General features: G+C 39.8%; 1 long non-coding RNA gene across 1 annotated transcript; it reads left to right on the top strand.

Moving 5' to 3' along the window:
- The first annotated feature begins 1,022 nt into the window (after positions 1 to 1,022).
- Positions 1,023 to 7,569, top strand: LOC106577951 (uncharacterized). The gene is made up of 3 exons (XR_001322245.3): positions 1,023 to 2,182; positions 7,271 to 7,399; positions 7,500 to 7,569. It is a non-coding gene; the product is annotated as an uncharacterized LOC106577951 (long non-coding RNA).
- Positions 7,570 to 25,297: the final 17,728 nt, after the last annotated feature.

Genomic DNA, 25,297 nt, shown 5'->3' with positions numbered 1-25,297 from the left:
TGTCTGCTGTCTGTTAATAACCTCTTACATCTAGACGTTCCGCTAGCGGAACACCTGCTCCAATATCCATTGATGGGCGTGGCGCGAAATACAAATTCGTCTAAAATCCGAAAACTTCCATTTTTCAAACATATGACTATTTTACAGCATTTTAAAGACAAGACTCTCGTTAATCTAACCACACTGTCCGATTTCAAAAAGGCTTTACAGCGAAAGCAAAACATTAGATTATGTCAGCAGAGTACCCAGCCAGAAATAATCAGACACCCATTTTTCAAGCTAGCATATACTGTCACAAAAAACAAAACCACAGCTAAATGCAGCACTAACCTTTGATGATCTTCATCAGATGACAACCCTAGGACATTATGTTATACAATGCATGCATGTTTTGTTCAATCAAGTTCATATTTATATCAAAAACCAGCTTTTTTACATTAGCATGTGACGTTCAGAACTAGCATCCCCCCCGCAAACATCCGGTGAATTTACTAAATTACTCACGATAAACGTTCACAAAAAACATAACAATTATTTTAAGAATTATAGATACAGAACTCCTCTATGCACTCGATATGTCCGATTTTAAAATAGCTTTTCGGTGAAAGCACATTTTGCAATATTCTCAGTAGATAGCCCAGCCATCACGGCTAGCCATTTAGATACTGACCAAGTTTAGCCCTGACCAAACTCCGATTTACTATTACAAAAGTTTGATTACCTTTGTTGTCTTCGTCAGAATGCACTCCCAGGACTGCTACTTCAATAACAAATGTTGGTTTGGTCCAAAATAATCCATCGTTATATCCAAATAGCGGCGTTTTGTTCGTGCGTTCAAGACACTATCCGAAGTGTAAATAAGGGTCACGAGCATGGCGCAATTCGTGACAAAAGATTTCTAAATATTCCATTACCGTACTTCGAAGCATGTCAACCGATGTTTAAAATCAATTTTTATGCCATTTTTCTCGTAAAAAAGCAATAATATTCCAACCGGGAATCTGCGTTTAGGTAAACAGACGAAAGAAAACATAGCATGGGGTCGACGCGGGCAAGCGCCTGAGTCTCACAGTACTGTAACCAGCCACTACCCAAACGCGCTACTTTTTTCAACCAGAGCCTGCAAAGCCACGATTCAGCTTTTTGCCGCCTTCTGAGAGCCTATGGCAGCCGTAGGAAGTGTCACGGGACAGCTAAGATCCTCACTCTTCAATAAACAGAGACAAGAAGAACGACACCTTGTCAGACAGGCCACTTCCTGCATGAAACCTTCTCAGTTTTTTGCCTGCCAAATGAGTTCTGTTATACTCACAGACACCATTCAAACAGTTTTAGAAACTTTAGGGTGTTTTCTATCCATATGTAATAAGTATATGCATATTCTAGTTACTGCGTAGGAGTGGTAACCAGATTAAATCGGATATGTTTTTTATCCAGCCGTGAAAATACTGCCCCCTAGCCATAACAGGTTAAACAGCTACCCATCCACTCTGACCAGCCACCTTTTGTTTTTGCCTTAAGTGACCTATGTCTCATGTAACCGTACAAACGTAACATATCATACTAATTTAAGTGTCCCTGATTTACATTGACTATGTCACGTCTAGTCTATGAGACCAGGCTGCCTTTACACTATGATGTTTAATATTTATCTAATGAATTCAGTGTATCTGTGATCATCAGAGATCAATGTTCTCTTATTCAGGAATCTACCAACTGGGTTCAGGTTGAACCTGTGGCCATCACTAAAGAAGCCCCAATGTTCAGGTACATTCCTGGAATGTATTAGTCCCTCGCCATAATACAGACGATTAAAAACTTTACGTTTTGTTATCCAACAATTCTGTTTTAAGATACTAATAATAATGACTAGATTGAATATACCTGCTAACACTTATTTAAAGAAGACAGTCTGACTTCATTGCATGTGTTTAATTAATTGTAAAAAAAAAAGAAAAATAACAAATAGAGTCTGAGAATTTATAAATTTACAGTAGAACAAGTGGATGAAGTCACCCGCTTCCACGTCAAGATCGTCCATCCATCCTTCTCTCCAAAAGGAGTTCTCGTGAGATCTGGCTGTCCAGTGAAAGCCCACTGTGACTTGCTGCTCTACCAGGCCAAGACAGCATTCCTCACGCTACATGCATATCTGGTACCCTGTGATTCTTCTGTGGAACAGGTAATTTCCACTTATTGTTCTCCTCTGTGGTTAAATAATCTCTCAATGTTATCAATGCAGATAATACCAGTGGGTAAAAAAATACATTTAATATACAGTATATAATTGTCTAGACATTGCCATGCTCCTATTCAGTGCTTGACTTGGGCAGGAGCTCACTGCTTGAGATCCTGTTCCTCATATAGAATATTAGCTCAAAAGTATTGTGGAGCTCCTTCACCTAAATATAAACAGTACCGGCACCCAAAATGAGTAAATACGGTTCCTACAGACTGAAAAACAGCTGTTTATTTTCCATCCAAAACCAGGGGAATTTGGTGGACTTCTGTTGTTGGGAAACTGTGGGGTTAAGAGTCCGATTATTATGGTGGGAGAATAAAATACAGTTTTAAGTACCTCAATGGACCGTAAATCATAAAAGAAATCACACTACAAACTATCACCCTCGTGCACTGAGGGAAATTACAAATATCATGGACACATTAGAACTCGCGGATATACAAGGCTTAAATCCAGACTCAGTGAGTTATACATGGAGGAGGCTTAATCAAACTAGCCGTCATGATTACTTTCATCTACCCTTCGTGCTGGCACCAAAAGTTTAAAAAAAGTGTTGATAGGGGGCAGAATGCTGTCAGACCATCAAATAATTGGCATCCACATTACTCTTACAGAATGTCCATGTGGGCAAGGATATTGGAAATTGAATAAAAGCCTATTGTATGACAATCTGTTTTTAACCAAGACAAAGGATTTTATAACTGACCTTTTCCTACATAACATAGGTACAGCAGATCCACTTATTGTAAGGGACAATTTTAAATCTGTCTTCAGAGGTCATGCAATTCAATACTCATCATTATAACAAAAACTCTTTCTGTCAAAAGAGTTCACATTAACAAAGGAAATAGAAGAAATAACAGTAAAGATGGATAGCAATTAAAACTGTTCAATAGAGGCACATAATAAGTTAGAGGAAAAACACAAATAAATGGATGTCACATCCGTTAGAAGAATCGGACTCAGGCGCAGCATGAGTATCATTCCACATCTTTATTATTATGTGAAACTTAGTAAGACAAACAATAAACTATAAACAAACAACAAACCGTGACGATAGAGCTGCAACATGCACTAACTCAAAATAATATCCCACAAACACAGGTAGGAAAAACTACTTAAATATTATCCCCAATTAGAGACAACAATGACCACCTACCTCTAATTGGGAATCATACAAAAACCCCAACATAGAAAAAATAAACTAGAACACAACAGAAATAAATAAACTAGATAAACCCCCCAGTCAAGCCCTGACCTACTCTATCATAGAAAATAAGAGCTCTCTATGGTCAGGACGTGACAATGGAGGAACTTATTTGAGAATGATCAAGTATAATGTATTATAAAAAATGTAATTAATTGGATGGACATTTTGAAAAATGCACCAAATTCTTTTGGAATCTAAAACATAGAAATCCAGGATTCACCAAATTATATTTTGAAAGAGAAAAAAATTAAATAATTAATAGCTGTACAGAAAGACTTGTGTGAGGGTCAAATCGCAGAGGATGAACTTCTTGATGCAATTAAAACCTTTAGGTCAGGGAAAACTCTAGGGCTGGATGGCATACCAGTTGAGGTACAGTGCATTTGGAAAGTATTCAGACCCCTTCCCTTTCTTCACATTTTGTTACGTTAAAGACTTATTCTAAAATTTATTAAATAAAAAAAATCCTCAATCTTCACACAATACCCCATACTGACAAAGCAATTTTAGCAAATGTATTAAAAATGAAAAACAGAAATAGTGGTGTGGGGGCTGTGCTTTGGCAAAGTGGGTGGGGTTATATCCTGCCTGTTTGGCCCTGTCCGGGGGTATCATCGGATGGGGCCACAGTGTCTTCTGATCCCTCCTGTCTCAGCCTCCAGTATTTATGCTGCAGTAGTTTGTGTCGGGGGCCTATGGTCAGTCTGTTACATCTGGAGTATTTCTCTTGTCTTATCCGGTGTCCTGTGTGAATTTAAATATGCTCTCTCTAATTCTCTCTTTCCCTCTTTCTGTCTTTCTCTCGGAGGACCTGAGCCCTAGGACCATGCCTCAGGACTACCTGGCATGATGACTCCTTGCTGTCCCCAGTCCACCTGGCCGTGCTGCTGCACCAGTTTCAACTGTTCTGCCTGTGGCTATGGAACCCTGACCTGTTCACCAGACGTGCTTGTTGCACCCTCGACAACTACTATGATTATTATTATTTGACCATGCTGGTCATTTATGAACATTTTAACATCTTGACCATGTTCTGTTATAATATCCACCCTGCACAGCCAGAAGAGGACTGGCCACCCCTCATAGCCTGGTTCCTCTCTAGGTTTCTTCCTAGGTTTTTGCCTTTCTAGGGAGTTTTTCCTAGGGAGTTTTTCCTAGCCACCGTGCTTCTTTCACCTGCATTGCTTGCTGTTTGGGGTTTTAGGCTGGGTTTCTGTAAAGCACTTTGAGATATCAGCTGATGTACGAAGGGCTATATAAATAAATTTGATTTGATTTGAAATACCTTATTTACATAAGTATTCAGACCCTTTACTATGAGACTCAAAATTGAGCTCAGGTGCATCCTGTTTCCATTGATCATTCTTGAGATGTTTCTACAACTTGACAACTGCAGCACTTATGCAGCCGTTATGGTAGAGTGGCCAGATGGAAGCCACTCCTCAGTAAAAGGCACTTGACAGCCTGCTTGGAGTTTGCCAAAAGGCAGCTAAACGACTCTGACCATGAGGAACAAGATTATCTGGTCTGATGAAACCAAGATTGGCCTAAATGCCAAGAATCCCATCTGGAGGAAACCTGACACCATCCCTATGGTGAAGCACGGTGGTGGTAACATAATTCTGTGGGGATGATTTTCAGCAGCAGGGACTGGGAAACTTGTCAGGCTTGAGGGAAAAATGAATGGAGCAAAGTACAGAGAGATCTTTGATGAAAACCTGCTCCAGAGCGCTCAGGACCTAAGAATGGGGTTATGGACAATGACCCTAAGCACACAGCCAAGACAACACAGGAGTGGCTTTGGGACAAGTCTATGAATGTCCTTGTGTGGCCCAGCCAGAGCCCGGACTTGAACCCAATCAAACATCTCTGGAGAGTCCTGAAAATAGCTGCGCTCCCCATCCAACCTGACAGAGCTAAGAGGATCAGCAGAGAAGAATGGGAGAAACTCCTCAAATACCGATGTGCCAAGCTCATAGCATCATACCCAAGAAGACTTGAGAATGTAATCACTGCCAAAGCTGTTTCAACAAAATACTGAGTAAAGGGTCTGAATACTTATGTAGATATAATATTTCATTTTTATATATATATTTACAGATTTGCAAAATGTCTAAACTTGTTTTTGCTTTGTCATTATGGGGTACTGTGTGTAGATTGATGAGGTGGAAAAAATGTATACATTTTGAAAACTTTCCAAATGCACTCTATATGAAACCTTTTTTGATCTACTAAAGATCTGCTATTAGCATCTATAACCACTCCAATAAAAATAGTAAACTATCAGGTACTCAGCAAGAAGGTCTGATTTCACTTTTACTGAAACAGGACCCAGGGGGTAAGTATAAAGATCCAGTTAATTGAAACAAATTGGAAGCCCATTACACCAGTGTTGTGATGCAAGAATCCCATCAAAATGAATAGCACATAGAATTGAAAAGGTGTTGTCGGATATAATTCATCTTGATGAGACAGGTTTTTTTTACATGGAAGATACATTGAGATAACGTAAGACAAGTACTTGAAACAATAGAACCCTATGAAAAATCTAGGAAACCAAGTATGTTATTCATAGCAGATTTTGAAAAGGCTTTTGATAAAGTACAACTGGAATATATATTTAGATGCCTGGAGTATTTTAATTTTGGAGAATCTCTTATACAATGGGTTAAAGTTATGTATAGTAACCCTAGGTGTAAAATAGTAAATACTGTCACCTTCTCAGAAAGTATAACTGTAAACTGTCAAGAGGAGTAAAACAAGGTTATCCACTGTCGGCATATCCATTTATTATGACAATCACAATTTTAGGGAATAAAATTAGATCCAACAATAATATAGAGGGGTTAGAAATTCTTAAAAACAAAGGTGTCATTGTACTCTGACGATTCAAATGTTCTCTTAAATCCACAATCTGGATCCCTGCACAGCCTCATAGAGGATCTAGATAATTTTTCTAACCTCTCTGGATTACAACCAAACTACATATATAATAAGTGTACCATATGAGGTATATATTTTACATTAAGGTCTAGTATACCAATAAAATGGTCCGACGGTGAAGTGGACCGGTGGTATTCATAACCCTAAAGAAATAAAGGAACTTACTACAACAAATTTTTACAACAAAAATATATAAGATCTGGCTACCATGGAAAGGTAAATACCTGTCAATTTGTGGAAAAAGTCACCCTGATTAATTATTTAGTCATATCCCAGTTTACCTCTTTACTTGTGGCCCTGCTTAGACCAAAGGATTTGTCTTTTAAATGATTTGAACAGAACATATTTCACTTTATTTGTAATGGCAAGCCAGACAAAATAAAACATGCTTATTTATATAATGAATATGAGTTCGGGGGCTAAAATGATTAAATATTAAAGCATTAGACCTCTCACTAAAATAAAAATACTAATATAATATGGTTAAATTCAAATATACTAATTGACATGTATATCTAGATGTAATGTATATCAAATTAATGTATTCTTGCTATGTAACTACTGAAGAAAAAGTATTAAAAAAAATATGTGACATATGTAAAATGTGTGTATAAAGTACTTGTAACAACGAAAGAAAAAGCTGTAAAAACAAAGTTTATTTTTGTCCTCCAAAGAGGGGGGGTGGACGGGCTGTAAAAAAAGTCAGATATGGTGTTACTCTGTCAAAACATCTCGTGGCAGTTCTCTGGGTTTCCGATTTAGAATATATTATATAGTTCATTCATTGAATTCAATTTCACACCACAAAATCCAACAAAATGTCATGTGTGATGAGGACATGTTTGATAAGGACATGTTAGCTTATGCTTCTTCAGGCAATGAAGAAAAAGGAGCAGTCTTATGGATACAGGAGTATCAGAAAGCCGCAACCAGTGAAGTCCCTTCGGATGAAGGATTGGTTCAGCCTCACAACGTCGTCTCCTTCTGCTGAAGTTAAACCTCCTGTATGGTTTGAGCTCCCACAGAATATCAATCTAATCCAAAAAGCAATAGCAATTTTAATATCCTAAACTTAAAAAAAAACCTCATCTACTGCCTCCACAGAAAATGAAGCTGAGATATGACAACACTACACCAAACTTCTTTGAGGTGTTCATAGAAGATGCAGATGTTGACTTCAGTATGAAGCTAATCAGTGATGTGGAGGGGGAAATCGTATGGGATCACACAATATGAAAAGGTCAGAAAAAGATTATGCCAAAAAGATCAGTGTCTCAACAGGCACCATGTCAATTAAAGTCAAAGATTATAATAATAATAACGTTTCGTGTGTGTTTTTCCCCCAGCTGACTACAGACAAAAAAACACTCAGAATTCACAAAGTAAGTGCTGTAACATTAATGTAAACACTAGAAGATCCAAAACTAAATGATTTTCCATTCACCTTGGATCCCATCTGCATTCTATGCATGCCTATTAGGCACAAGTGAAGACAATAAAAAAATAAACAGTGATGGGTGGTACTTGGATTATTGTTTTTTGCATAATACTCCTTTAAAAATAAGTGGAAATATTTGGAGAAGAAAGCGACAAGATTTACAGAATAATATAGTCAAATTTACATTTTGTGAATAAAGTGGCAATATTTAGAGAACACAAAAGGCAATATTTCGGAAATAAAGTGGCAATATTTCGACACACTTGGTGTGTGTGTGCTTGCGTGTGCATGCGATTTATTAGATCATTAGATTTATAAGCGTGAGTGCACAGTGATACCTGTTTGAACAAGTGTATTAGATCATTAGCTTGATGGCCATTTGACTGCATACATACCTGCATACACATACCCTATGTATGTAACCACGGTTCCTCCTCCTGAAATGTTCCAAGGAAAGAAGATGGTGGACTGAACACAGCAGCGCATATCACCTCAAGATGAAGACATAATATTCAATATATGTAAGTTAATATTTAGTCTAACACTTCACATACTGGTGGGTCAAAAACTTCCATCTGGATAACAACACAAAACAAATCATAAGGCTAGAGAAATGTATCAACAAATGTTATGAAATCAAGTAACGCCTAAACATGGTGGAGAGTAAAACAAGGAGAACCAATCTCCAAAAGAAAACGCGACTCCTCGATGGCCTGTTTAGGATAGGGGGCAGTATTGACACGGCTGGATAAAAAACATACCCGATTTAATCTGGTTACCACTCCTACCCAGTAACTAGAATATGCATATACTTATTACATATGGATAGAAAACACCCTAAATTTTCTAAAACTGTTTGAATGGTGTCTGTGAGTTTAACAGAACTCAAATGGCAGGTCAAAACCTGAGAGATTCCTTTACAGGAAGTGGCCTGTCTGACCATTTCTTGAACTTGTTTTCCATCTCTATCATTTACTAAGGATCTCTGCTCTAACGTGACACTTCCCACGTCGTCCATAGGCGCTCAGAGCCCGGGAAAAAACAGAATGTCGTCATTCCAGCCCCAGGCTGAAACACATTATCGCCTTTCTCAAGTGGCCGATCAAGGGACACTGGCTTATGCGCATGACCCCGACCGCCCCCGCCTTTGGGATTTTTTCCTCTGTTTGCCGAAAAGGAGATTCCCTGTCGGAATATTATCGCTTTTCTACGAGAAAAATGTCGTAAAAATTTATTTTAAACAGCGGTTGACATGCTTCGAAGTACGGTAATGGAATACTTAGAATTTTATTGTCACGAATTGCGCCATGCGCGCGACACTTCTTTACTATTTCGGATAGTGTCTGGAACGCACGAACAAAACGCCGCTATTCGGATATAACGATGGATTATTTTGGACCAAACCAACATTTGTTATTGAAGTAGCAGTCCTGGGTGTGTATTCTGACGAAGACAACAAAAGGTAATCAAACTTTTATAATAGTAAATATGATTATGGTGAGTGCTAAACTTGCCGGGTGTCTAAATAGCGAGCCCGTGATGCCTGGGCTATGTACTTAGAATATTGCAAAATGTGCTTTCACCAAAAAGCTATTTTAAAATCGGACATATCGAGTGCATAGAGGAGGTCTGTATCTATAATTCTTAAAATAATTGTTATGCTTTTTGTGAACGTTTATCGTGAGTAATTTAGTAAAATGTTAGCGAATTCCCCGGAAGTTTGCGGGGGGTATGCTAGTTCTGAACGTCACATGCTAATGTAAAAAGCTGGTTTTTGATATAAATATGAACTTGATTGAACAAAACATGCATGTATTGTATAACATAATGTCCTAGGGTTGTCATCTGATGAAGATCATCAAAGGTGAGTGCTGCATTTAGCTGTCTTCTGGGTTTTGGTGACATTATATGCTGGCTTGAAAAATGGGTGTCTGATTATTTCTGGCTTGGTACTCTGCTGACATAATCTAATGTTTTGCTTTCGTTGTAAAGCCTTTTTGAAATCGGACAGTGTGGTTAGATTAACGAGAGTCTTGTCTTTAAATGGCTGTAAAATAGTCATATGTTTGAGAAATTGAAGTAATAGGATTTTTAAGGTTTTGAAAATCGCGCCACAGGATAGCAGTGGCTGTTACGTAGGTGGGACGAATTCGTCCCGCCTAGCCTTAAAGCTTTTCACCACTGGGAATGGCAAGGGTGGAAATCAATCTGTTAACCTCTCTAGGGGAGGTGGGACGAAATCGTCTCACACTATTCAACAGTCAGAGCGCCAAATTTAAAACCACAAAATGTCATAATTCAAAGTTCTCAAACATAGGACTATTTTACACCATTTTATAGATACACTTCTGAATCGAACCACGTTGTCCGATTTCAAAAAGGCTTTACAGCGAAAGCAAAACATTAGATTATGTTAGGAGAGTACATAGACACAAAAAACCACACAGCCATTTCCAAGCAACTAGCTTGCGTCCCACCTACTCAACAGCCATTTCGTGACAAAAAAATTCTAAATATTCCATTACCGTACTTCGAAGCATGTCAACCGATGTTTAAAATCAATTTTTATGCCATTTTTCTCGTAAAAAAACGATAATATTCCGACCGGCAAAGCCTGTTTACATTCAACGAGAGAGAAAGTAAAACCATGGGATCCCCTCGTGCACGAGCCTTAGTCTGACGGCCCTCTGATCGGCCACTATCCAAACGCGATAATGTGTTTCAGCCTGGGGCTGCCTCGATATCATTCAGCTTTTTCCCGGGTTCTGAGAGCCTATGGGAGCCGTAGGAAGTGTCACGTTACAGCAAAGATCCTCAGTCTTCAATAAAAAGAGCCAAGATGAACAAGTACTTGTCAGACAGGCCACTTCCTGTTCAGAATCTTCAGGTTTTTGCCTGCCATATGAGTTCTGTTATACTCACAGACACCATTCAAACAGTTTTAGAAACTTGAGGGTGTTTTCTATCCAAAGCCAATAATTATATGCATATTCTAGTTACTGGGCAGGAGTAGTAACCAGATTAAATCGGGTACGTTTTTTATCCGGCCGTGTAAATACTGCCCCCTAGCCCTAACAGGTTAATTACTTTTTCATTGGTAAGATAAGCAAACTTAGGGATGACATGCCTGCAACAAACGCTGACACTACACATCCAAGTATATCGGACCAAATTATGAAAGACAAGAATTATAGTTTTGAATTTTGTAAAGTCAGTGTGGAAGAGGAACATTTTTTGTTGTCTATCAACAATGACAAGCCACTGAGGTCTGACAATCTGGATGGAAAATTACTGTGTATAATAGCAGATGATATTGCCACTCCTATTTGCCACATCTTCAATTTAAGCCTACTAGAGAGCGTGTGTCCTCAGGCCTGGTGTCACGTCCTGACCATAGTAAGATGTTATTTTCTATGGTAGAGTAGGTCAGGGCGTGACAGGGGGTGTTTTGTGTTTTTCTATTTCTATGTTGGCTTGTTTGGGATGATCTCCAATTGTAGGCAGCTGTTCCTCGTTGTCTCTAATTGGAGATCATACTTTAGTAGGGGTTTTTCTTCCTGGTTTTTGTGGGTGATTATTTGTGAGTAGTGTTTGTTTCTCCTCTGCGTCACTGTTTGATGTTCTTGTTTATTCAGTTATTTGATGTATTGCATAGTTTCACAAATGAAATAAATATGTGGAACGAAACACACACTGCACTTTGGTCCGCTCCTTTCGACAGCTGTGACACCTGGAGGGAAGCTAAAGTTATTCCACTACCCAAGAGTAGTAAGCCCTCTTTACTGGCTCAAATAGCTGACCAATCAGCCTGTTACCAACCCTTAGTAAACTTCTTGAAAAAAATGGTGTTTAACCAGATAAAATGTATTTCACAGTAAACAAATTGATAACAGAATTTCAGCATGCTTATAGGGAAGGACACTCAACAAGCACAGCACTTACACAAATGACCGATGATTGGCTGAGAGAAATTGATGATACAATGATTGTGGGGACTGTCTTGTTAGACTTCAGTCCAGCTTTTGACATTATCGATCATAGTCTGCTGCTGGAAAAACATATGTGTTATGGCTTTACACCCCCTGCTATAATGTGAATAAAGAATTACTTGTCTAACAGAACACAGAGGGTGTTATTTAATGGAAGCCTCTAAAATATAATCCAGTTAGAATCAGGAATTCCCCAGGGTAGCTGTTTAGGTCCCTTGCTTTTTAAAATATTTATTAACAACATGCCACTGACTTTGAGTAAAGCCAGAGTGTTGATGTATGCGGATGACTCAACACTATACGCGTCAGCTACTACAGGGACTGAAATGACTGCAACACTCAACAAAGCACTGCAGTCGGTTTCAGAGTAGGTGGCAAGGAATAAGTTAGCCCTAAATATTTCTAAAAACTAAAAGCACTGTATTTGGAACAAACACTCACTAAACCTCAACTAAATCTTGTAATAAATAATGTGGAAATTGAGCAAGTTGAGATGACTAAACTGCTTAGAGTAACCCTAGATTGTAAACTGTCATGGTCAAAACATATTGATGCAGTAGTAACTAAGACGGGGAGAAGTCTGTCTATAATAAAGCAACGCTCTGCCTTCTTAAGAACATTATCATCAAATCAAACTTTATTTGTCACATGCGCCGAATACAACAAGTAATAATAATATTATTAATAATAAATCATATGCAAGGCAGGTCCTACAGGCCCTAGTTTTGTCGTACCTTGACTAATGTTCAGTTGTGTGGTCAGGTGCCACAAAAAAGGGCAGCACGGCTAGCCCTTGGATGTACACAGAGAGCTAATATTAATAATATACACTGCTCAAAAAAATAAAGGGAACACTAAAATAACACATCCTAGATCTGAATGAATGAAATAATCTTATTAAATACTTTTTTCTTTACGTAGTTGAATGTGCTGACAACAAAATCACACAAAAATAATCAATGGAAATCCAATTTATCACCCCATGGAGGTCTGGATTTGGAGTCACACTCAAAATTAAAGTGGAAAACCACACTACAGGCTGATCCAACTTTGATGTAATGTCCTTAAAATAAGTCAAAATGAGGCTCAGTAGTGTGTGTGTCCTCCACGTGCCTGTATGACCTCCCTACAACGCCTGGGCATGCTCCTGATGAGGTGGCGGATGGTCTCCTGAGGGATCTCCTCCCAGACCTGGACTAAAGCATCCGCAAACTCCTGGACAGTCTGTGGTGCAATGTGGCATTGATGGATGGAGCGAGACATGATGTGCTCAATTGGATTCAGGTCTGGGGAACAGGCAGGCCAGTCCATAGCATCAATGCCTTCCTCTTGCAGGAACTGCTGACACACTCCAGCCACATGAAATTTTACATTTTAGTCATTTAGCAGACACTCTTATCCAGAGCAACTTACAGTAGTGAATACATACATTTCATTTCATGCATTTTTTTTTTGTACTGGCCCCCCGTGGGAATCGAACTCACAACCCTGGCGTTGCACACACCATGCTGGCGTTGCAAACACCATGCTCTACCAACTGAACCACAGGGATGCTAGACATGAGGTTTAGCATTGTCTTGCATTAGGAGGAACCCAGGGCCAACTGCACCAGCATATGGTCTCACAAGGGGTCTGAGGATCTCATCTCGGTACCTAATGGCAGTCAGGCTACCTCTGGCGAGCACATGGAGGGCTGTGCGGCCCCCCAAAGAAATGCCACCCCACGACTGACCCACCGCCAAACCGGTCATGCTGGAGAATGTTGCAGGCAGCAGAACGTTCTCCACGGCGTCTCCAGACTCTGTCACGTCTGTCACATGTGCTCAGTGTGAACATGCTTTCATCTGTGAAGAGCACAGGGCGCCAGTGGCGAATTTGCCAATCTTGGTGTTCTCTGGCAAATGCCAAACGTCCTGCACGGTGTTGGGCTGTAAGCACAACCCCCACCTGTGGACGTCGGGCCCTCATACCACCCTCATGGAGTCTGTTTCTGACCGTTTGAGCAGACACATTTGTGGCCTGCTGGAGGTCATTTTGCAGGGCTCTGGCAGTGCTGCTCCTGCTCCTCCTTGCACAAAGGCGGAGGTAGCGGTCCTGCTGCTGGGTTGTTGCCCTCCTACGGCCTCCTCCACGTCTCCTGATGTACTGGCCTGCCTCCTGTTAGCGCCTCCATGCTCTGGACACTACGCTGACAGACACAGCAAACCTTCTTGCCACAGCTCGCATTGATGTGCCATCCTGGATGAGCTGCACTACCTGAGCCACTTGTGTGGGTTGTAGACACCGTCTCATGCTACCACTAGAGTGAAAGCACCGCCAGCATTCAAAAGTGACCAAAACATCAGCCAGTTAGCATCGGAACTGAGAAGTGGTCTGTGGTCCCCACCCTCAGAACCACTCCTTTATTGGGGGTGTCTTGCTAATTGCCTATAATTTCCACCTGTTGTCTATTCCATTTGCACAACAGCATGTGAAATTTATTGTCAATCAGTGTTGCTTCCTAAGTGGACAGTTTGATTTCACAGAAGTGTGATTGACTTGGAGTTACATTGTGTTGTTTATGTGTTCCCTTTATTTTTTTGAGCAGTGTATATGTGCTCAAAAACAAATGCATGTGGGGGTCTGGGAGAGGAGGTGTGTCCATCTGATGAATGGGCATGTGCCTGAACTCAATTTTATACACTAATTGTAGTCTCACCCATTCATTTCTAATGACCAGTCATTTTTGACCGGGAACACCACAGGTGTACAAAATTTAAATAAAATACCCCAAATTTTATGAAAATTATCAAAATGTATTTTGTGCGTTCAGATGCCCTGTGTGGACAAAGTCATGGAACCTTATGAAAATCAGATTAAATGAACTACATTTCTCAGAGAGAAAACTCGGTCCAATTCGACCGGAACACAGCAGGAGGGTTAAAGGGGTTTTGTCTGCTTTTTAATTTTTACCCATCTACCAATAATCGGTGCCCTTCTTTGCAAGACATTGCTTTGCCTAGCCGGCACCTTTGATATCCAGCCCAGGACTAGCAAGAGAAGAGAAAGAAAAATAGAAGACTTTTAATTAAATAATGGGCAACTTTTAGTTTCACTTCCAGTGTTAACAGTGGTCTAGTCCTTTCCAGACTGTAGAATACAGGGGAGTATAACCACTTGGCCTGATCAGTTCTGTTCCAAGAGGTGTATTTTAGTAACAGAAGATGGAAATTTGGACTTTTCAACTTAAAATAATTTTGTGGAACATGGCAAGCACCTCTTCATGTTTGCTTTGGGATTGTTACATCCATGTTGTTGTGACATTTAAAAATCAAATTTCAAATTGTTGCTGCCTTGGAAAGCAGTTTAACCTCTTGGGGCTAGGTGGGACGCTAGCGTGCCACCCGTGGTGCACTCCATCAACAGCAGGTGCATTTCAAGAGCGGCAAATTTGAATCCAAATAAATGTCAAAATTCAAATTTTTCAAAAATACAACTATTTTACACCATTTGAAAGATAAACATCTCCTTAATCTAACCACGTTTTACGATTTCAAAAAGGTTTTACGGCGAAAGCATCAATTTAGAGTATGTTAGGACAGTACATTTACAAGAGTTGTGTGTAATGTTTTGTCAAGTCAAAGACAGGGTCACCAAAACCATAAAACCAGCTAAAATGATGCACTAACCTTTTACAATCTCCATCAGATGACACTCCTAGGACATTATGTTAGACAATGCATGCATTTTTAGTTCTATCAAGTTCATATTTATATCCAAAAACAGCGTTTTACTATGGCATTGATGTTGAGGAAATCGTTTCCCTCCAATAACCGGCAGTCAAGTCAGCGTAACAAATTAAATAATTAAAATTAGAAAACATTGGTAAAATATTATATTGTCATTTAAAGAATTATAGATTTACATCTCTTGAACACAATCAACTTGCCAGATTGAAAAATAACCTTACTGGGAAATCACACTTTGCAATAATCTGAGCACTGCGCCCAGAAAAATACGCGTTGCGATACAGACTAGACGTCATGTTGGGGAGATCTAAAATCGAAAATACTATGTAAATAATCCATTACCTTTGATTCTCTTCATCAGATGTCACTTCCAGGTATCACAGGTCCATAACGAATGTAGTTTTGTTCAAAAAAGCTCATCATTTATGTCCAAAAATCTCCGTCTCGTTAGCACATGATGTAAGCCAGCCGGACTTCTCGTCATGAACGAGGGGAAAAAATATATTTCCGTTCGTTCAAACATGTCAAACGTTGTATAGCATAAATCATTAGGGCCTTTTTTAACCAGAACATGAATAATATTCAAGGTGGACGAATGCATACTCTTTTATAACGTATTGGAATGAGGGTACCCAACATGAACTCGCGCGCCAGGTGTCTAATGGGACATCATCGTTCCATGGCTCTTGTTCGGTCAGATCTCCCTCCAGAAGACTCAAAACACTTTGTAAAGGCTGGTGACATCTAGTGGAAGCAATAGGAAGTGCCAAAATATTCCTAAACCCCTGTGTTTTTCAATGGGATAGGTTTAAAGTCAATACAACACATCAGGTATCCACTTCCTGTCAGAAAATGTCTCAGGGTTTTGCCTGCCAAATGAGTTCTGTTATACACAGACACCATTCAAACAGTTTTGGAAACTTTAGAGTGTTTTCTATCCATATATAATAAGTATATGCATATTCTAGTTACTGGGTAGGATTAGTAACCAGATTAAATCGGGTACATTTTTTTTATCCAGACGTGCAAATGCTGCCCCCTAGACCCAACAGGTTAAAATAAAGTGGTGATCCTAACTGACCTAAAACAGGGAATTTTTACAAGGATTAAATGTCAGGAATTGTGAAAAACTGAGTTGAAATGTATTTGGCTAAGGTGTATGTAAACTTCCGACTTCAACTGTATACCTACCTACAGCTGTCTAGATAGTTGTTGTTAGATAGCTGCTCATTTCATCAGCTTTGACTTGCCAATATCCATCTTTGCCATTGAGTACTGAGAATACATTTGCATTGGATATCTCTGGTAGAATCTCTTCTATTGTGGGCATCTGGAAGTGAGATCTCAGTAAGGCTTTGTTGAGTGCACTGGGACCCATGCGTGACAACCACATTGCTTATCCACGGTGTTGGCTCTTTGACTTTCGTGATGATGTCTGCATTGTCCACTGAATGTATGGCCTTCGTGATCCTTTCCTTCAGTGGAATAGGTATCCGTCTTGGTAGCTGCTACACAGGCCGGGCTGCATTGTCTAATTCCAGGTGTAGCTCTCCAGGAAGGCAGCCAAGCCCATCCAACATGTCCTTGTACTTAGAGATGATCTCCTCAGTTGTCATGATGACCACAGTGGATGTGGTGCTTGGGGTGTTGATGTGATGTAACACATGGCTGTGGTTCACATGTATTAGGCTGAGTCTTTCACACGTGTCAGCTGACAGCAGAGGAAGCTGGGATGTCTCCATGACCTGATATTTGATATGAAACATTTTCCCATCATGATCTGCTTTGAGATTGCATTCTCCTGTTGGCTTTATCAGTGTGCCGTCATTTACTTTGGGTGTAGCTTTGCTGGGTAGGAGAACTGGATTGCTGTCTTCCATGACTCGCTGTTGGTAGCTAGCTTATGACATTCACTGTTGATCCTGTGTCTAGTTGACATTTAATTGTATGGCTGGGGTCATATGTCTCATCACTGAGTGGAGCTAGCTTAAGGTTAATGAAAAAATTGCCTTGTCTTCCACAGAATTATCCTGTGAGATGTAGCACATTACATCTGTTTGGTCCTCTGACTCATTATCTTCCTCTAATAGATTGAGTTGAGGTTTGTGTTGTGCTTGTTTACAAACTCAGGCAAAGTGGTTTCGTTTGCCACATGCTTTACAGGTGACACTGTATGCTGGGCATTTGGCTTTGTCATGTACGGAACCACAGTAATGACAGGGTAAGTCCTTCGGCATTCTATGTTTGTTATTATCCCCTGTAAACTCTGTTTTAAACCATATCTTTGGCGTTTCGATTCTGAACGTCGCTCACAGGAGGTGTAATGTAAAGCTTCTGGTTCACCTCCACTAATTTTCCTGATTTGCGTTTGTGCTTGTTCACTTGAACGACACATGTCAATGGCTTTGTTCAGCTATCAAGAGGGATGCAGTGACCACATTATCACAGGGATTTTCATGCTGAACTGATGGGGAATCCACTTCGATGACAGCTGCGAAGTAATGCGATACCATCTATTTGTTTCCCCTTCACAACAAAACGGAAGATTCTCAGTTAGAAGTAACCTAATGTTAGCTAGCTTGCTAGACTAGCTGGGTAAATTAACTAGCTAACGTTACAGTCCTGTTCTGGACACTGAAAGCCATCAGATAAACCATACAGCTATATTTTGCTATGCACACTGTCAGGTGGTTAGAGGTAGCCTGAGGACCACAGAGTACCTTCCAGACCATGTCACCAATATAGTCTAGCCCTCTTCTCTGGTTACCTTTTTCTTTCTGTAAAACCCAAGTTATCTGGAGTCCTTCCACAGTGGCCAGCTGAAACAGGTTATCTGGAGTCACTCCTCAGTGGCCTACTGTGGAGCACAGCAAGATTGTGGGACAGACACCAGCAAGGGACACTGAAAGGTATAAAATAAAGACTACAACAGTAATGATAATCACGTCATTCTAGATTCTCAAAACACAATACAAAGACATGTCTACAAAATTCCCCTACAAAGGGCTACTATTGACAAGAATGCTCCGTCGAAGTCAATGGGCTGGGGGAGAGTTAGACAGTACTTTGAGATGAGGAAGGGTTTTTTGGTTGTGCAGGGTTGTGCTTAGACAGTAAATCCAATGTTGTGTATGAGAGCAATTGAGCTGCCATTTCTCCTCAATGTCCCATACACAGCAATTCATACTGTGTGAGAACTGCCTTCCTAAGACTTTTCACAGCTTCTTGAGCCCCCCAGCTCATTCACTTTCTTGACTGATCTTTCCTCTCAAAAGCAGCTCCCAAGATTCCCTCATTGTCCCTAAACATTACGCTAGCCAGTTCCATTCGGTTAATAACTTTAACAAAAAATGCATGATGCCCTTACATCCCATCCTCAAAGTGTAAAATGTTAAGACCACAACCATGTCTTTCCAGGAGATGTGCAGTGCCAGCAAATCTTCTGCAAGAGGACCGAACAGTTGGTTGAAGCCCTACAACACTTCTGACAGAGTCCAGCTGGCCGTTCACTGCCTAAGCACAAAGAGTCTCGGCTTCCCCAGCCCAGCATTGCCAGTGTACCGAAGCCGGATAAAAGACTATGGCTGTGTTTACCCAATTCAGATGTTTTTTCACACATTTTTCTTTAGAAAACAGAAATTGATCAAAATACACGACAAGAAAAGGTGGCATTATGTACTGTACAGTCGCCTCATATGAAACATTTGATCTCAAATTTAAAATGCTGGAGTATAGAGCCACATTGATACGTTTTTCTTTACTGTCCAAATACATACTGAAAGGAGTGTATTTGCTTTTTTACATTTACATTGTATATTTTCTTGTCTGTAAATCCAGAGCATCGAGGTGACATGGTTGAGCATTTAACTTTTCGGAGGACTTCCTTGCTGGAAATTCCAAGCCAACTCCAAAAAGTGTATATCAATGACAAAAACTCCAAGCTAAAACGTTGGGTTACTGTGCTGCTGGCTACTAATATTTACATGTAGAAATAAGAGGGAATGATAAAAGAACGATTCTATGCTCCTGTTATGTTTTTTTTATTGAAACGCAAAGAAATAAAACAAAGCCTAATTGCCATCATGCCCTTTCCCCTAAAATAAACTTCAAATGCCTCCCAATCGCCATCCCAGCTCCTCATTCACCTTTCAGGTCTCTGATTAGAAGATACTTCAGCTTCTCCAGGATCTTACAGAAAATATCTTTATCTATGATGCCGCTTGCTTTCAGAGGTCCCATGCAGTGTTCCGTCATCTGAATGCATCTGGTGCTTTTGGCCAGTACTTCACTGTAACCCTTGTCAGTGACAACTGTTTTGGCCAGGAGCTCATCCAGATGGGCTTCACCTGGCTCACTCAGGATCAAGTCTGCCCGGTGGTGGTCCACAGCGTGCTTGCCTGAGGTAAAGATGGTGCAAGGCACAAGCACAACTTTTAAATGTGATGTATTTCATTTGAATATACTGTATATTATGTTTAATAAATTTGGATGCAGAACATGAACAATAACAAAAACTAAGCTGACTTAGTTTGGGATATTATTGTTTTCAGGACTTACCATGTGAATAGCAAGTCAAATCAAATAAAATGGTATTAGTCACATGCGCCGAATACAGAAGGGGTAGACCTTACAGTGAAATGTTTACTTACGAGTCCCTAACCAACAATGCAGTTTAAAAATATGGATAAGAATAAAAAATGTAAAGTAACAAGTAATTAAAGAGCAGCAGTAAAATAACAATAGTGAGACTATACACAGGGGGGTAGTGGTAAAGAGTGAATGTGCGGGGGCACCGGTTAGTTGAGGTAGTATGTACATGAAGGTAGAGAGTAGCAGCAGTGTAAAAGAGAGAGAGGGGGGGGGGGGGCCTTGCAAATAATCTGGGTAGAGATTTCATTAGGTGTTCAGGAGTCTTATGGCTTGGGGGCAGAAGCTGTTTAGAAGCCTCTTGGACCTAGACTTGGCGCTCTGGAACCGCTTGCCGTGCGGTAGCAGAGAGAACAGTCTATAACTAGGGTGGCTGGAGTCTTGATTATTTTTAGGGCCTTCCTCTGACACCGCCTGGTATAGAGGTCCTGGATGGCAGGAAGCTTGGCCCCAGTGATGTACTGGGTCATTCACACTACCCCCTGTGGTGTCTTGCGGTGGGAGGCTGAGCAGTTGCCATACCAGGCAGTGATGCAACCAGTCAGGATGCTCTCGATGGTGCAGCTGTAGAACCTTTTGAGGATCTGAGGACCCATGCCAAATCGTTTCAGTCTCCTGTGGGGGGAATAGGTTTTGTCGTGCCGTCTTCACGACTGTCTTGGTTTGCTTGGACCATGTTAGTTTGTTGGTGTTGTGGACAGCAAGGAACTTGAAGCTCTCAACCTGCTCCCCTGCAGCCCAGTTGATGAGAATGGGGGCGTGCTCAGTCCTCTTATTCCTGTAGTCCACAATCATCTCCTTGGCGCACCACCACAGAAAGCACTGAGCTAGACTGAAACACCTGCAGTTTGGAGCTGTCTTATTCAAGAAAACAAAGAGACCATGTTTGTATGCGGCGTTAGTAGCTCAATGATATATCCTTTTTTTCATTGTTTGCAAACTGATATGTGACACATATTGTCATGGTGTGAGTATCAATTATGTGAATACTGTTATATTATAAAATGTATTCTCTATGGTTAATTATAACGTGATTTAAACTAATCATGTAAACATTTATTAACTAGGAAGTCAGGACCATCACTCAAATTTTATTTAAAGAGTTACTATCTCCCGAATTGAATTCTCCTGAGATATTTTCATATCACGGATAACAGTCGCTTATTAATGGATAATTACCTCGGTCAGTCTCGCCTTGAACATAGTAATTTCTTGTAGTCTGCACGACACCTACTTTATTTATGAATCAGCGATACACAAATTGGCTCAATTATTTATTTACTAACTAATTAAATAATTACAGAATACACAAAGCATACTAACATTATACAGTAAATACAGTCTCTAGAAGACTAACAAAACATGACAGTTTGGTTATAACACAATGGCGAATTCAGAGAGAGGAAGGGGGGAGGAAGAGAGACAAAGGAATTTCTCTATTGGACTTTGGTAAACTACGCTCATTGCAATCAAATCCTAAGCACTCTAATAACCACTCATTTGGAAAAATTATTATATTCACGATTGAGCTGTCCTTGATCGTCGAGATCCTTTGGTCACAGAGATGTTGGGTGTACGACTCTGGTTTGGCCACCAGAGATCAGCATGTCGTTAGTCTTTGTGGTTGAATCTGTGTTTTAAATTCACTGCTCAACTGAGGGACCTTACAGATAATTGTGTATGTAGGGTACAGATATGAGGTAGTCATTCAATAATCATGATAAACACCATTATTGCAAACAGAGTAAGTCCATGCAAATTATTACGTGACTTGTTAAGCAAATGTGTACTCCAGAACCTATTTAGACTTGCCTTAACAAGTTGAATACTTATTGACTCAAGACATTTCAGCTTTTCATGTTTTATTAAATTGTTAACATTTCTACAAACATAATTCCACTTTGACATTAAGTTTAGGCCAGTGACACACAATCTCAATGTAATCCGTTTTAAATTGAGACTGTAACGCAACAAAATGTGCAATAAGTCAAGGGGTGTGAATACTTTCGGAATGTATTTGACACACAAATGTAAGCAAGGTTTGAAATGATTGTTTTAGTCAAATATTACGTATATCTGAGATTCTTGCGATCAAGTTGAAGTCTGCAAATGATTTGTGATTATGTTCTGTCCAACCTGACCATCCGCTTAAGTAAACATCAGCCCACGGCTGAATCTAGTTGATGATCCTTATACTGGGTTGGCTGTCTTCTTTTCTCTTCGAGTCAATTGAATTTCCAGGATCCAATAGAGATAAATACCTCAGCTACTTTCAACCAGATATATATAACCATTAAATAACATGAGCATTAACCTGTTAGGGCTAGGGGGCAGTATTGACACGGCTGGATAAAAAACGTACCCGATTTAATCTGGTTACTACTCCTGCCCAGTAACTAGAATATGCATATAATTATTGGCTTTGGATAGAAAACACCCTAAAGTTTCTAAAACTGTTTGAATGGTGTCTGTGAGTATAACAGAACTCATATGGCAGGCCAAAACCTGAGAAGATTTCAAGCAGGAAGTGGCCTGTCTGAGAAGTAGTGTTTCATCTTGGCTCTTTTTATTGAAGACTCAGGATCTGTGCAATAACGTGACACTTCCTACGGCTTCCATAGGGTCTCAGAGCCCAGGAAAAAGCTGAACGATATCGAGGCAGGCTCTGGCTGAAACACTTTATCGCTTTTGGCAAGTGGCCACTCAGAGTACTATGGGCTTAGGCGCGTGCCCGCTTCGACCGAATGCTTTCTTTTCCTTTGTCTGTTTACCTAAAAGCAGATTCCCGGTCGGAATATTATCGCTTTTTTATGAGAAAAATGGCATAAAAATTGATTTTAACCTCTTGGGGCTAGGTGGGACGCTAGCGTGCCACCCGTGGTGCACTCCATCAACAGCAGGTGCATTTCAAGAGCGGCAAATTTGAATCCAAATAAATGTCAAAATTCAAATTTTTCAAAAATACAACTATGTTACACCATTTGAAAGATAAACATCTCCTTAATCTAACCACGTTTTACGATTTCAAAAAGGTTTTACGGCGAAAGCATAAATTTTGAGTATGTTAGGACAGTACATTTACAAGAGTTGTGTGTAATGTTTTGTCAAGTCAAAGACAGGGTCACCAAAACCATAAAACCAGCTAAAATGATGCACTAACCTTTTACAATCTCCATCAGATGACACTCCTAGGACATTATGTTAGACAATGCATGCATTTTTAGTTCTATCAAGTTGATATTTATATACAAAAACAGCGTTTTACTATGGCATTGATGTTGAGGAAATCGTTTCCCTCCAATAACCGGCAGTCAAGTCAGCGTCACAAATTAAATAATTAAAATTAGAAAACATTGGTAAAATATTATATTGTCTTTTAAAGAATTATAGATTTACATCTTTTGAACGCAATCAACTTGCCAGATTTAAAAATAACCTTACTGGGAAATCACACTTTGCAATAATCTGAGCACTGTGCCCAGAAAAATACGCGTTGCGATACAGACTAGACGTCATGTTGGGGAGATCTAAAATCGAAAATACTATGTAAATAATCCATTACCTTTGATTCTCTTCATCAGATGTCACTTCCAGGTATCACAGGTCCATAACGAATGTAGTTTTGTTCAAAAAAGCTCATCATTTATGTCCAAAAATCTCCGTCTCGTTAGCACATGATGTAAGCCAGCCGGACTTCTCGTCATGAACGAGGGGAAAAAATATATTTCCGTTCGTTCAAACATGTCAAACGTTGTATAGCATAAATCATTAGGGCCTTTTTTAACCAGAACATGAATAATATTCAAGGTGGACGAATGCATAGTCTTTTATAACGTATTGGAACGAGGGTACCCAACATGAAGTAGCGCGCCAGGTGTCTAATGGGACATCACCGTTCCATGGCTCTTGTTCGGTCAGATCTCCCTCCAGAAGACTCAAAACACTTTGTAAAGGCTGGTGACATCTAGTGGAAGCAATAGGAAGTGCCAAAATATTCCTAAACCCCTGTGTTTTTCAATGGGATAGGTTTAAAGTCAATACAACACATCAGGTATCCACTTCCTGTCAGAAAATGTCTCAGGGTTTTGCCTGCCAAATGAGTTCTGTTATACTCACAGACACCATTCAAACAGTTTTGGAAACTTTAGAGTGTTTTCTATCCATATATAATAAGTATATGCATATTCTAGTTACTGGGTAGGATTAGTAACCAGATTAAATCGGGTACATTTTTTTTATCCAGACGTGCAAATGCTGCCCCCTAGACCCAACAGGTTAAACAGCGGTTGACATGCTTCGAAGTACGGTAATGGAATATTTAGAATTTTTTTGTCACGAATTGTGCCATGCTCGCCACCCTTATTTACCCTTTAGGATAGTGTCTAGAACGCACGAACAAAACGCCGCTGTATGGATATAACTATGGATTATTTTGGACCAAACCAACATTTGTTATTGAAGTAGAAGTCCTGGGAGTGCATTCTGACGAAGACAACAAAGGTAATAACATTTTTCTTATAGTAAATCTGACTTTGATGAGTGCTAAACTTGCTGGGTGTCTAAATAGCTAGCCCTGTGATGCCGTGCTATCTACTGAGAATATTGCAAAATGTGCTTTCACCGAAAAGCTATTTTAAAATCGGACATATCGAGTGCATAGAGGAGTTCTGTATCTATAATTCTTAAAATAATTGTTATGCTTTTTGTGAACGTTTATCGTGAGTAATTTAGTAAATTCACCGGCAGTGTTCGGTGGGAATGCTAGTCACATGCTAGTCACATGCTAATGTAAAAAGCTGGTTTTTGATATAAATATGAACTTGATTGAACAAAACATGCATGTATTGTATAACATAATGTCCTAGGGTTGTCATCTGATGAAGATCATCAAAGGTTAGTGCTACATTTAGCTGTGGTTTGGGTTTATGTGACATTATATGCTAGCTTGAAAAATGGGTGTCTGATTATTTCTGGCTGGGTACTCTGCTGACATAATCTAATGTTTTGCTTTCGTTGTAAAGCCTTTTTGAAATCGGACAGTGTGGTTAGATTAACGAGAGTCTTATCTTTAAAATGGTGTAAAATAGTCATATTTTTGAA

The sequence above is a fragment of the Salmo salar genome, chromosome 18 (assembly GCF_965601325.2).
Source record: "Salmo salar chromosome 18, fSalSal1, whole genome shotgun sequence".
Classification (NCBI taxonomy): Eukaryota; Metazoa; Chordata; class Actinopteri; order Salmoniformes; family Salmonidae; genus Salmo; species Salmo salar.
This window is presented reverse-complemented; position numbering and strand designations above follow the sequence as displayed.